Source organism: Equus asinus, chromosome 2, assembly GCF_041296235.1.
Source record: "Equus asinus isolate D_3611 breed Donkey chromosome 2, EquAss-T2T_v2, whole genome shotgun sequence".
Classification (NCBI taxonomy): Eukaryota; Metazoa; Chordata; class Mammalia; order Perissodactyla; family Equidae; genus Equus; species Equus asinus.
The window spans coordinates 179,201,868-179,212,697 of record NC_091791.1 but is presented as its reverse complement, the minus strand read 5'-3'; the positions used below and the strand labels follow the sequence as shown (position 1 = coordinate 179,212,697).

General features: G+C 45.4%; 1 pseudogene; it reads left to right on the top strand.

Moving 5' to 3' along the window:
- The first annotated feature begins 9,444 nt into the window (after window positions 1–9,444).
- LOC106824984 (vacuolar protein sorting-associated protein 72 homolog pseudogene) lies at window positions 9,445–10,470 on the top strand (annotated as a pseudogene).
- Window positions 10,471–10,830: the final 360 nt, after the last annotated feature.

The window sequence follows — 10,830 nt, the reverse complement described above, 5'->3', positions numbered from 1 at the left end:
ACATATATAATTTTGTGGTTATATGCACGCATATATGTATATATAGAGAGAATATATTCTTGCATATGTAGGACAATTTCTAGAAAGATATATAAGAAAATATGAGGCATGGCTGCTTCTAAGCAAAGGAGCTGGGGAGTTGAAAGAGTGAGACATTTTCTTTCTTTATTCTTTTTGGGAAATAGAATATGTTTTGCAATAAGAATGCCTTAGTTTTATAAACGATTTTCCCTTTGAAACCTAGATTTATCTTTTAACAACTCGACTGTTCCTTTTCATGTCTGTCTCCCCATAATAGAGAATTTTCTTGATCCTGACGGATGATTCGGTTACTTTGAAGCAGCTTTATTCATTGGATTGAGTAAGCTCCCTTCCTTCCGTTCCTCCAACCGGTCATCGGTCCTCAAACATTCAGCGTCTCCTACTGCTTTTACAGCCTAAATAAAAGTGCCCCTTGGGAAAAGAGACCCCAGCAGCATTCTCAAGGTAGCTTTCCCTCTGAGGGGACTTCAGCTGTGTGAAGAAAGCAAAAAGGTGAAACTTTGAGAAGGTGGAGGAATTTTGCAGAGGATGTTAGGACAATGACTCAGGGTGGCCTAGGCTCTGCGTACCTAGATATTCCCTCATGTGGAAGGAAAACACTTGTGTCTTCTCTATTAACGAGAGACTTGCAAAGTACCAGGACACCTTGGGGAGCAGAGATGGAATGGCCTCTTCATAAAGGAAAGAGCCAGCTCTTCCCAGGGGTCTGACCTTTGGGTGCTTCAGAAACATAGATGGTGTGAGGTTGAAAAGACAGGGAGATTCTTGGACACCACTTCACGCACGCGCACACACACACACTCACTCACTCTTCTGTCCTGTTGCTTGTTCCTCAAATGACTGAACCTCACGGGAGTGAAGGATATAAACTTAATTCAAGTTTTGCCACTTACTTATTATATTGCTCTCAATTTCTAGTTCCTATACCTTTCTGGGCCTCTTGACTGTGAAATAAGATATTTATTCTATATCAGAGTTGTTTAGACTAATAAATTAATCTTCAACTACTATATTAAAGTGTGATAAATGTCTTTTTTATTACTTCTAAGGAATTGTAATTGTTTGGATTTGCTTTTGAGATAGCTAATTTTCATAGCAACACGTGATAGGAGTAACAATAATGACAGCTACAATTTATTGAGTACTCACTGTGCTAAGTGGATTTACACACATTACCTCATTTAATTTCTTTTGAAACCCTGTGGAATAGGCTAAATTTTACAGATGAAGAAACTTAGGCTCGGAGAAACTAAACATCTTGTTAGTAAATGACAGAGGCAGAGATTAGAATCCAAAGTATTAGTTAGTATATAATTTGGCTGCTGTAACAGAAACCCAAGTAAAATAGCTTAAACAAAATTTAGCCTAATACAAATAGCTTACGCGAAAGTTTATTCTTCGCTCATGCAGATCTGGGACTAAGAAGGTGTGCATATGTGTTTACACAATTTTTAGGGTCTCAGGGCTCCTTCTCTGTTGTTGCTTTGTCATCCTCAACATGCAGCTCCAATGTCATCCACAATGGCTATTCCAGCTGCTAGCATCCCACTCACATTCCATTCAGCAGGGAGGAGGAGAAAGAGGCAAGCATAAGGCAAGCTCCTTCCCTTTGAGGGCATGGCCCTGAAATTCCCCACATCGCTTCTGCTCCCATCCCATGGGCCAGAACTAGGTCATATGGCCAATGAGCTAGAAGGGAATCTGGGGAAAGTAGTCTTTATCCTGGGTAGTCTTGTGTCCAAATAAAATTTTGTTTTTGTTTTTAACTAAGGAAGAAAGGGAGAATGATGTGGGAAGAGTAGCAATTTCTTCCTCATCTATTTTGTAAGATTACCAAATTTATGCTTAAGTGAGCTTCATTTTGTCAAAAAAATACCAATATTCAGGAAAACTTTTTAGTAAACAAAAGGTGTCCAACCACAGAAAGAGGAGCGAGCTATTTTTACTAGAGGTTATTCAAACAGACGCTGATGGACAAACACAGCTGTACACTGCATACGTGTTCTCAACATGTATACTGTATATTGTGTAAGCGTTGGACAATCCTTTGTTTCCTGCAGTTGAATTGCTCAGTGACTATACCATATATGTTGACCCCACAAGCATGCCCATGTATGAAACCATAGACAACTCTTGGACTCTCTGCTGTGCAGAATGTTGTTTATAGGTTTAGATCTATACTTCTAAAGTTGTATATCACATACTGAGCTTAGTATCTCCCTCACTTCATCTTTAGACACGTTAACGTCTCCTTTTCTAAGCATCCCACCACCACTCTTTCAGGTTCTCCACTACACGTTTTGACCTGTTTCTCTCTGTTATCTGCATCATCCCAATGGACATAAACATTGCATAGGTTTTGTGCTTTCAGCAGCTTCTTCGATCTTTTGTGCCTCCTCTCATTCCTTCTACCATCCCCATAAGTCAAAGTCTCATCTCTTCTTGAGTCTAGACTATCACAGTGGTTTCCTGAGGACTTTGCCAGCCTCTAGCCTGTGTCCTCTCCAGTCTGGCCTTCACATGGCTGACACACTGATTCATATCCCATGGCCTTTAACATGCTTCTCCTAATGCTCAAGAACCCATTGTGCTCCCTCTGGCTCCATCTTGCCTTTCACTTTAACTCAGACTCTCTGCCCTACCTTGGTCAAAGCCCTTCCTCCCGTTGCTCCACCCAATCTTACCAACCTTATTTCCCTTCACTCCCAACACACACCTTCTTCTGCGGTCAGACATTTCTATTCACTATTCTGTCTTCACTCAAGTTCTCTCTCTTGCTCTCCTGTACCCCTCCCCCTCCTCCTTTCCCCTTTCTTTCAGTCATTAGTAAGTAATTTCTAGTGCCCTCCATGTGCTAGTCTCTGGAAATATAACTGTGGACAAGCTCAGACACAGTTCCTGCCCCATAGAGCTTATGACCGAGGGTAAAATTCCCTGCATCTGTTACGCTCATTTGTGCCCGAGTCTTGTCTTGGTTTGCTTCATCCGCCTGAGAGCTCTCCTTTTTCCTACCACCCATCTAAATTTCGTCCAACATCTAAGGGCTAACTCAAGTGTTACTTCTCCTCCAGGCACATTCTCCGAATGCTTCAATGCATTTCTATTCCTGAACACCTTTATGCACAGTCTTTGCTGCACACTTCAGCTTCTAATTGTTCTTTCTCACGGTACGCTAATCACCATGGTATATTCTTGAGAGCAGGAAATGTCTTATCTTTATCTAGATTGATGTCCTCGGTTTCTCTCTGTGTGTATAAAATCCTTGACACCCCAGATCTCTCACAATTCTCAAATTCACAAAAGTAGAGTTGTTTTAATTTCGGCTCCTGGCCTTTGCCAGATTTATATTTCTATCCAGAACCAAGTGTAATCTTTGTGTTTCTCACACCACATACAAATAGCCTTTTCAGTGTTCACTGAAGGTGTCTCCAGCGGCCAGAGCCATTTTTCACATGATAACAAAATTCTGATGGCTTCCTGATCATTGTTGCATGCCCATAATAAGGAGAGAAGGACCTTGGAGGCAGAATTGAGATGATTAATTGAATTTCAGAGTGAGATAGGCCTGGGGTCAATCAGCTGGCCTGTGAGCTCCCCAATCATGCTAACGGTGACCTCAATCACACACACTAGCTCTGTGGTCTTGCTCAATCACGCTGACTAGTTATATGATCTTGAACAAATTTCCTAACTTCTCTGAATCTCAGTTTTCTCATCTATAAAATGGGGATAAAGTTGCTATAATCACGGTTAAATGAGATAAGGTATAGCAAGTAATTAGTGCAGTACCTGGCATATGGTAAATTAACAAAATAATAATACCATTGTGTTTTCAGGACAGCTAAGTAGGCCAAGTAGGCTCACTTACTAAGTGACTCTCTCCCGAACACTGGGCCTCAGCAAAAGACACATTGCCACAGGCGGTGAGTCTCTTGGACTGCTGTGAATGTGGATCTGTGAGTGCCCGAGGTTCAGTAGGCTTTTGTGATCCCCCAGCTCTGGCCTGGTGTTGGCTCTCTAGAGAGGCTCAGCGTGTGATTTACTGATTCATGGTGGAGGATGGTTAGGGAGGGAGGTTAGAGCAGAGAGGACAGACAGACTGCTCAGGGCCCCTCTAGCCCTCTGCGTCTACATCCAGGTTCATTCTGGATTGGAGCACATCGTGATCCCCTCTGCGACGAAGCCGCACGTGGCCTTCTCCGAAGATTTTATGAATGAGAGTGAGAAATGGAGGAGAGCCAAAGAGAGCAGCTGCGCTATTCTCTCGGACCATGGAAGATGAAACCATCTTTTATGGATTAGGTTTGGGTTTGTCTGGCACTCTGCAATAAGGATAAATGATCGCCAGTGCCAGTCCCCACCCCACCTCCATCCTGGCTCTCTTTTGTAAGAGAGCGCGGACCCCAGCTCAGGCCACGGAGTGCCTGACAGTGCAGGCAGAGAACAAGGATGACCCACCCCTGCTGCCCTCCAGGGTCTTCTAGCCCAGATAGGCCTGGACACAAGGCAGTTGCAGAGAGAATAAAGGTGTGTGCATGTGGCTCAGGGCTCTAAACGAAGCCCCCGTAGTGACGAGGGTCACAGGAAACCAGACTCTGCTGAGAGCGAGTTGCAGGACGGCTGTGTGTGCCCAGATGCCGCAGGCTGGTGGCAGGAGGCTGCATGTGGCTGCAGAGAAGCATAGGTCCAAGGCTCAGATTAGCTAGTCACCCAGGGGAAGGCCTCGAGGGAGAGCCACACGGGCTGCGGCTAACTGGAGTGATGCGGCTTGGGCAAGAGAAAGGAAGGCTCAGGAACTGGGGAAGCTGCCTTGCAATGAGGTCATTTCAAATTTTTTTTAAACCACCAGTACAGAGTTAGGGGAGTTTGTTCTAGGTTATTATCTTTTGCTTTAGGAGGGCCCCCTGAATATCTTGAGAATACATTTGTGTTTTAAAGCTCAAACACTCATTTCCAGCTTCCCTCTTCTTTCCTTGTTAAAATATTCCGCCCCCCTTTCCCTGACTCTGTCACTTTCTTCCCGGCTGAGGGCTGGCCCCATCCACACGCCGAGCAAGCAGTGGACAGCCAAGCAGGGCCAGCAGAGGGGAGACTGGCTTGGGATGCCCCGCACAGCCCCCCGGGGGCGGCCGCGGGGGCGTGTGTGGCTCCAACCTCCTCTGCAGGCCGCTTTTCACAGCCCTGCACATCAACACCTTTGAAGCGGAGAAGAAATCCCGCCCTTCCTTTGAGGCCCCTTTTGTAATATTGCTTTCCTCTGGCTGGTTGGATTAGTTAAAATTTCATCAGCTTCTCTTAAAAGAAAAATTTCCCTGTTGTCATATCGTGAAAAGAGAGGATACCTCTTGAAGATGTTTGCCGCCCTCAAGAAATAAGAAAGAAAAGGATCTGATCTGCTCTTATTCTGGAAACTTAATTTCTTCTGCAAGCTTAAGCCAGTCAGATGATGTGTTTTGAAGCAAACACACACACACGTATATGACGTGGCTGTTCAGTGATTTTATTAAAAGAAAAAAATAAGACCCCCCCAACTGACCCAATGTTCTCGGTGTCCTTTGGGGCATGAGAGTGGGCGGGTTTATGGGCCCTGGCAAAAAAGATATATTCTGAAAACCAACGCAAAACAGTAGCAGCCAGGATGAAATTATGAGACCAAAGCAGTAGGGGGCAGCCTGACACAATAGAACAGAGGTTGATAGCCTAATAAAACATCGGAAACAAGGCTCTTTGAGACAACAAAGGCAAAAATTGTGCTAAGAGCTGTAAATCTTGCATGCTAAATTCCTATGCCAGAGACAGTTGTGGTTGTATCATAATTAAACATGCTACTAAACTATAAATCCCCTACTGATAACTTCCTCTTAGTGGCCTCATTTCCCATGGAGTGAACCAGAGGCTGGTCACCCATTAGCATTAATTGGAAAGCTTTCTAGTGTATTCAGTACAGATTCATCTTTTGTGTATTGGAAACAACAAAAGAAAAGTAAATCACCATTGTCATTGCCACCGAGTGTTCCCTAACCATCTTTATGGATATAGGGCTGTGTTGGCGCTAAAGGATGAGATTGCATGGTTGACTCTAGTATCTTTCAACCTAGTGAGGCAGTGGGTGGAGAAGGAAGTCCATTTATAGGTATTGTATTCGTTTCTAAGGGCCTCTATAACAAAGTACCACGTACCCAGTGGCTTTAAACAGCAGAAATTTATTCTCTCACTTCAGGAGGCTAGAAGTTCACAATCAAGGCATTGGCAGGGCCATGCTCCATCTAAAGCCTGTGAAGGAGATCCTTCCTTGCCCCTGCCTAGCTTCTGGTGGTGGCTATTCATCCTCGGTGTTCCCTGGCTTGCGGCAGCATAACTTCAGTCTCTGCCTCCATCTTCTCATGGCATTCTTGCTGTGTTGCTGTCTCCATGTGGCTTTCTTCTTATAAGGACACCAACCATATTCGATTAAGGGCACACCCTACTCCAATATGATCTCATCTTAACTAGTTACGTCTGCAAGGACCCTATTTCCACATAAGGTCACATTGTGAGGTACTGTGGGTTGAATTGTGTCTATCTTTCTTGAGGGGACACAATTCAACCCGTAACAAGCATATAGGTATTTTTGAGTCATTTGGTCTCTGCCATGTGACCTGTTACTATATCATGGCATCTCCTAAACAGGGTCAAATGAATTCATGCTCCTCCAGAAATTCTAGTCCTTGCTTAGACTAATTCTGACTAAGGAATAGAAATGGTATGAATGTTTGTTTAGTGTCTGTTAAGTGTCAGGAACTTCACAAAAGTTGTCTTCGATTGAACATCTCTCCCCACTGCCACTGCTCCATGCTAGTCCAAACCACTATTATCACTAGGCTGGGTGGACCACTTCAGCATCCTGTAAAACCTAGTCTTCTGGGTTTCAAACTTGCCCTCTGGATTGGTTATCTATTGCTGCCTGACAAATTACCCCAAAACTTAGACACTTAAAACAACAAACACTATCTCACAGTTTCTGGGGGCCAGGAATCCAGGCACAACTTAGCAGGGTCTCTCTGACTCAGGGTCTCTCATGAGGCTGCAATCAAGGGCTTGGCTGAGCTGTCGTCATCTCAAAACTCTGCTGAAGGAGGATCAGCTTCGGAGCTCACTCACATGGCTGTTAGAAGCCTCAGGTCCTCACTGGCTGTTGGCTGGAGATGTCAGTCCTTGTCATGTGGGCCTCTCCATTGGACCACTCCCAACGTGGCAGCTGGCTTCCCCTAGGCGAGGCCTCTGAAAGAGAGTGAGTAGAAGAAAGTCACGGTCTTTTTGTAACCTCATCTTGGAAGTGACATAGTATTATTTTTGCCATATTCTAATGGTCAGAAGCAAGTCACTAGGTCCAGCCCACACTCAAGGGGAGGGGATCACACCAGGGCATTGTAAGGAAAAGCTCACTTCTCTTGTGTGTTTCTCCTTTACTCTCACAATACTACCACACCCACAACCCTTCTGACACAAGTTTTCCACACATCAAGCAATTCTGTGACACCAGTTGGATGTCCTACAATTTAACTCAGTTCTGACACCATCTACCTGGAGATAGCGTTGGATCCCATAAGTTAAGGGCTCGGTCCCACAAGACAACCCCCTTGTCCTCCTCCCACCCATGTCAATTACAAATCCAGGTTGTTACCTCTGCTCTGACAGACCAGCCGTTAACCAGAGGTTTCCACCACGCCCTCCTGCAGTAGGATTAATTTGCTAGAGGGACTCACAGAACTCAGGAAAACCTTTGCTTCCTAGATTACTGGTTGATTATAAAAGGATACAACTCAGGAACAGCCAGAAGGAAGACATGCAGAGGGCAAGGTAAGAGGGAAGGGGCACAGAGCTTCCATGCTCTCTCTGGGTGTGCCACTCTCCCTGCATCCCGACATGTTCACGCACCCAGAAGTTCACTGAGCCCGTCCCTTTAGGTTTTAATGGAGGTTTCATTATGTAGGCGAGATTGATCGAATCATAGGCCATTCACAATTAAATTCAATCTCTAGCCCCTCTCCCTGGAGCGGGGAGGTGTGGAGTAGGGTGTCGGGTGTGGGGCTGAAAGTTCTAACCCTCTAATCAAGATTGGTTTCCCTGAACCAATCTCCATCCTCAAGTTACCTAGGGATTTTCCCAAAGTCACCCTTGTTAACGTAAACTGAGGTGTGGTTGAAAGGGGCTTGTTATGAATAACAAAAGACACCTTCATCACTTACATCGCTCAGGAAATTCCAAGGGTTTTAGGAGCTCTGTGCTGGGAACTGGACGAAGACCAAATATATATATTTCTTACTATAAATCACAATATCACAGGCACACACGGGAGGGGGCAGGAACTGGTGGGAACCATTTTAGAGGCTGTCTGCCACAGCCTCCTCTAGAATATTCACTAAACACTGATCCAGTTAAAACGGAAATTGATCATAACCACACCCTTAGAACCCGAAGTTCCTACCCAGGCCTCAGTGATGTGGCCTCAGGTGTCTCTCCAGTCTCACCTCCTTTAACTTCCCTTCCTCTATCACTTTACTTTAGCCACTTGTCCTTTGACAAAACCTGCTGCTCCCACCTGGGCCTGCTCCGCCTTGTTCCTCTGTCTAGTAAACTCTCCCCAGACATGTGGGTGACTCCCTTCCTCATTTCCTTTAGGACTCTGCTTAAATGTCACCAAATCAAAAATAACACACCCCCTCTTTTCTCTGCTTTTTTTCTCTTGATAATGCTTAGCGCCACCTGACAGTTTGGTATGTATCTATTTGTTTGTTCTCTGCTTCCTCCACAATAAATTAATCTCTATCAGGACTGGAACTTTGCTTTGTGCGCTGCTGTGTCCTCAGTGTCTAGGCACACAGGAGATGCCCGGTTATTGTTTATTGAATGAATGAATCTCATTTGAACTTCAACCTCTTTCTCAAGTTATATCGCATAGCTAAAGACCTATCAGCTACGGGGAAGAAGAGTCAGAAATCAAACCCACGTTGGTCCCACTCTTCAAGATGCAAGAATATTGGCTGGTTTGCTTATTATTGTTGTTTTTCCTAAAAATGGTATTAACTACCACTAATACTTAATAGTAGTTAATTGATCAGTCGCATCCTTCATTTAGAGTGGATTCTAAGCCTTTCACACATATTATTTTTATTATACTCAAGGTATTTCTCTTAGGTAGTTTTAATTTTACTTTATACATAAGGAAACTGAAGCTAAGGAATTTGAAATAACTTTCCAAATTCACACAGTAAGTGGAGAAAGAGAATTGAAGTCCAGATCAAGCTGGCTTCAAAGCCCCTCTGTCTATACCAACAGGTGGTGGTATGGAGGACTGAGCGCTAAGAACCACGCAGGGGGAGGGGCCGCTGGCGGTGGCACAGTCTCGGTAGGGTAGGTGATATGACTTTGAGGAACTGGCTCTCTGGGCTCCTGGAGGCGGAGGAGGAGGAGGAGTTCTACCAGACGACTTCTGCGTGTTTCACAGAGGAATCTGGAGGTGTGGAACATCAAGGGCACAGTCAGACACAGAGGACAAGGACAAGGACCTTGGCTTTGACATCGATGAAGGGATCATCCAGTCACGGAGAAGCAGAAGAGCCAAGAAGGAAATGCCGAGTGGTCCCCAGAGCCTATAAGGGGCCTCCCAAGAGATTGAGGCCTTCAAAGGTCCCTGCCCTCTGGCAGCTCTCAGGACCACTGCCACAGGAGGATGGCTCTGACAGTCCAAGTCACACGTTAGTCTACAGCTGAGCATACACGACAAACGTTCCTTCAGGTACTGGAGAGGCAGGGCCAGTCACGGTGGCCAAGGGGTCCTGCTGTGAGTGGCCATTGACCCAGGAGGGACTGCTCAGGGAGGCCACGATAACAGAGGAGCTCAACTCACCTTCACTGGAGACGTGTGAGTAGCTCGAGGCTGCGAGAAAGAATCAGGTTCAAGAGAAGCAGAAGTGCCCAGGGCCCATAATCACGTGTTACTCAGTGACAGCGCTGCTTGCTGGGGAGCTGGGCACCAAGGAAGAGGACGTTGGTGGAGGACTTCATCCTGCTCCCACTGCCTCGGCGTTGACTTCTGTGCTGAGACTGGATCCATCTTCCCCACTGCTCGCTGCTCATGTACCTTCATCACTTTTAGTGATGATGCCACATTTGAAGAATAGTCCTCCAAGGGTGGCCCCCAAAGGTCCCTGTTCTGAGAGTCTGCCCAGTGGCCCATTGCCCAGCCCTATACTGGGATCCAGTTAGAGATATATCCTACGCCGCTGCTGGAGCCTTCAAGATCATCCTTGAGTTCCGCAAGAAGTGCATCAGCGCCCATGGACTGCCGCCACTGCCTCAGCCCTGGGCTCTGGCCTGCCACCTCTACCTGCTGCAGTCCCTGGCTCTGGGCTCCCAGCCTTTTGCCAGAAAATTGTCATCAAGTGAGGAGACGTCTAGTCCTTAGAAATCCGTTTCCTGCCCCGATTCGGGCCCCTTGACTGATGTTCCCCCTCTGCTACCTGCTTCTCTCCTTTGTCATCTCTGATCTTTGCCCAACCTGTTCTGTATCTCTTCCCCCATCATTTCTCCTAGTTCCTACTGGTTTTGTTTGTGTTTTTTAATCTAATAGAATAAAATGCCTCTCTCTCTTTCTCTCTCTCACTTCCTTACTCTCTCTTATTCATCTATTTGATGTTATTGAGCTCTTTCAGAGAGTGATTCTTTTTTGTAGGGAGAGCTTAACTTACATATATCTTTGCTTTGCATATATGGAAATTCTATATATGTAATTAATATATTTTATTT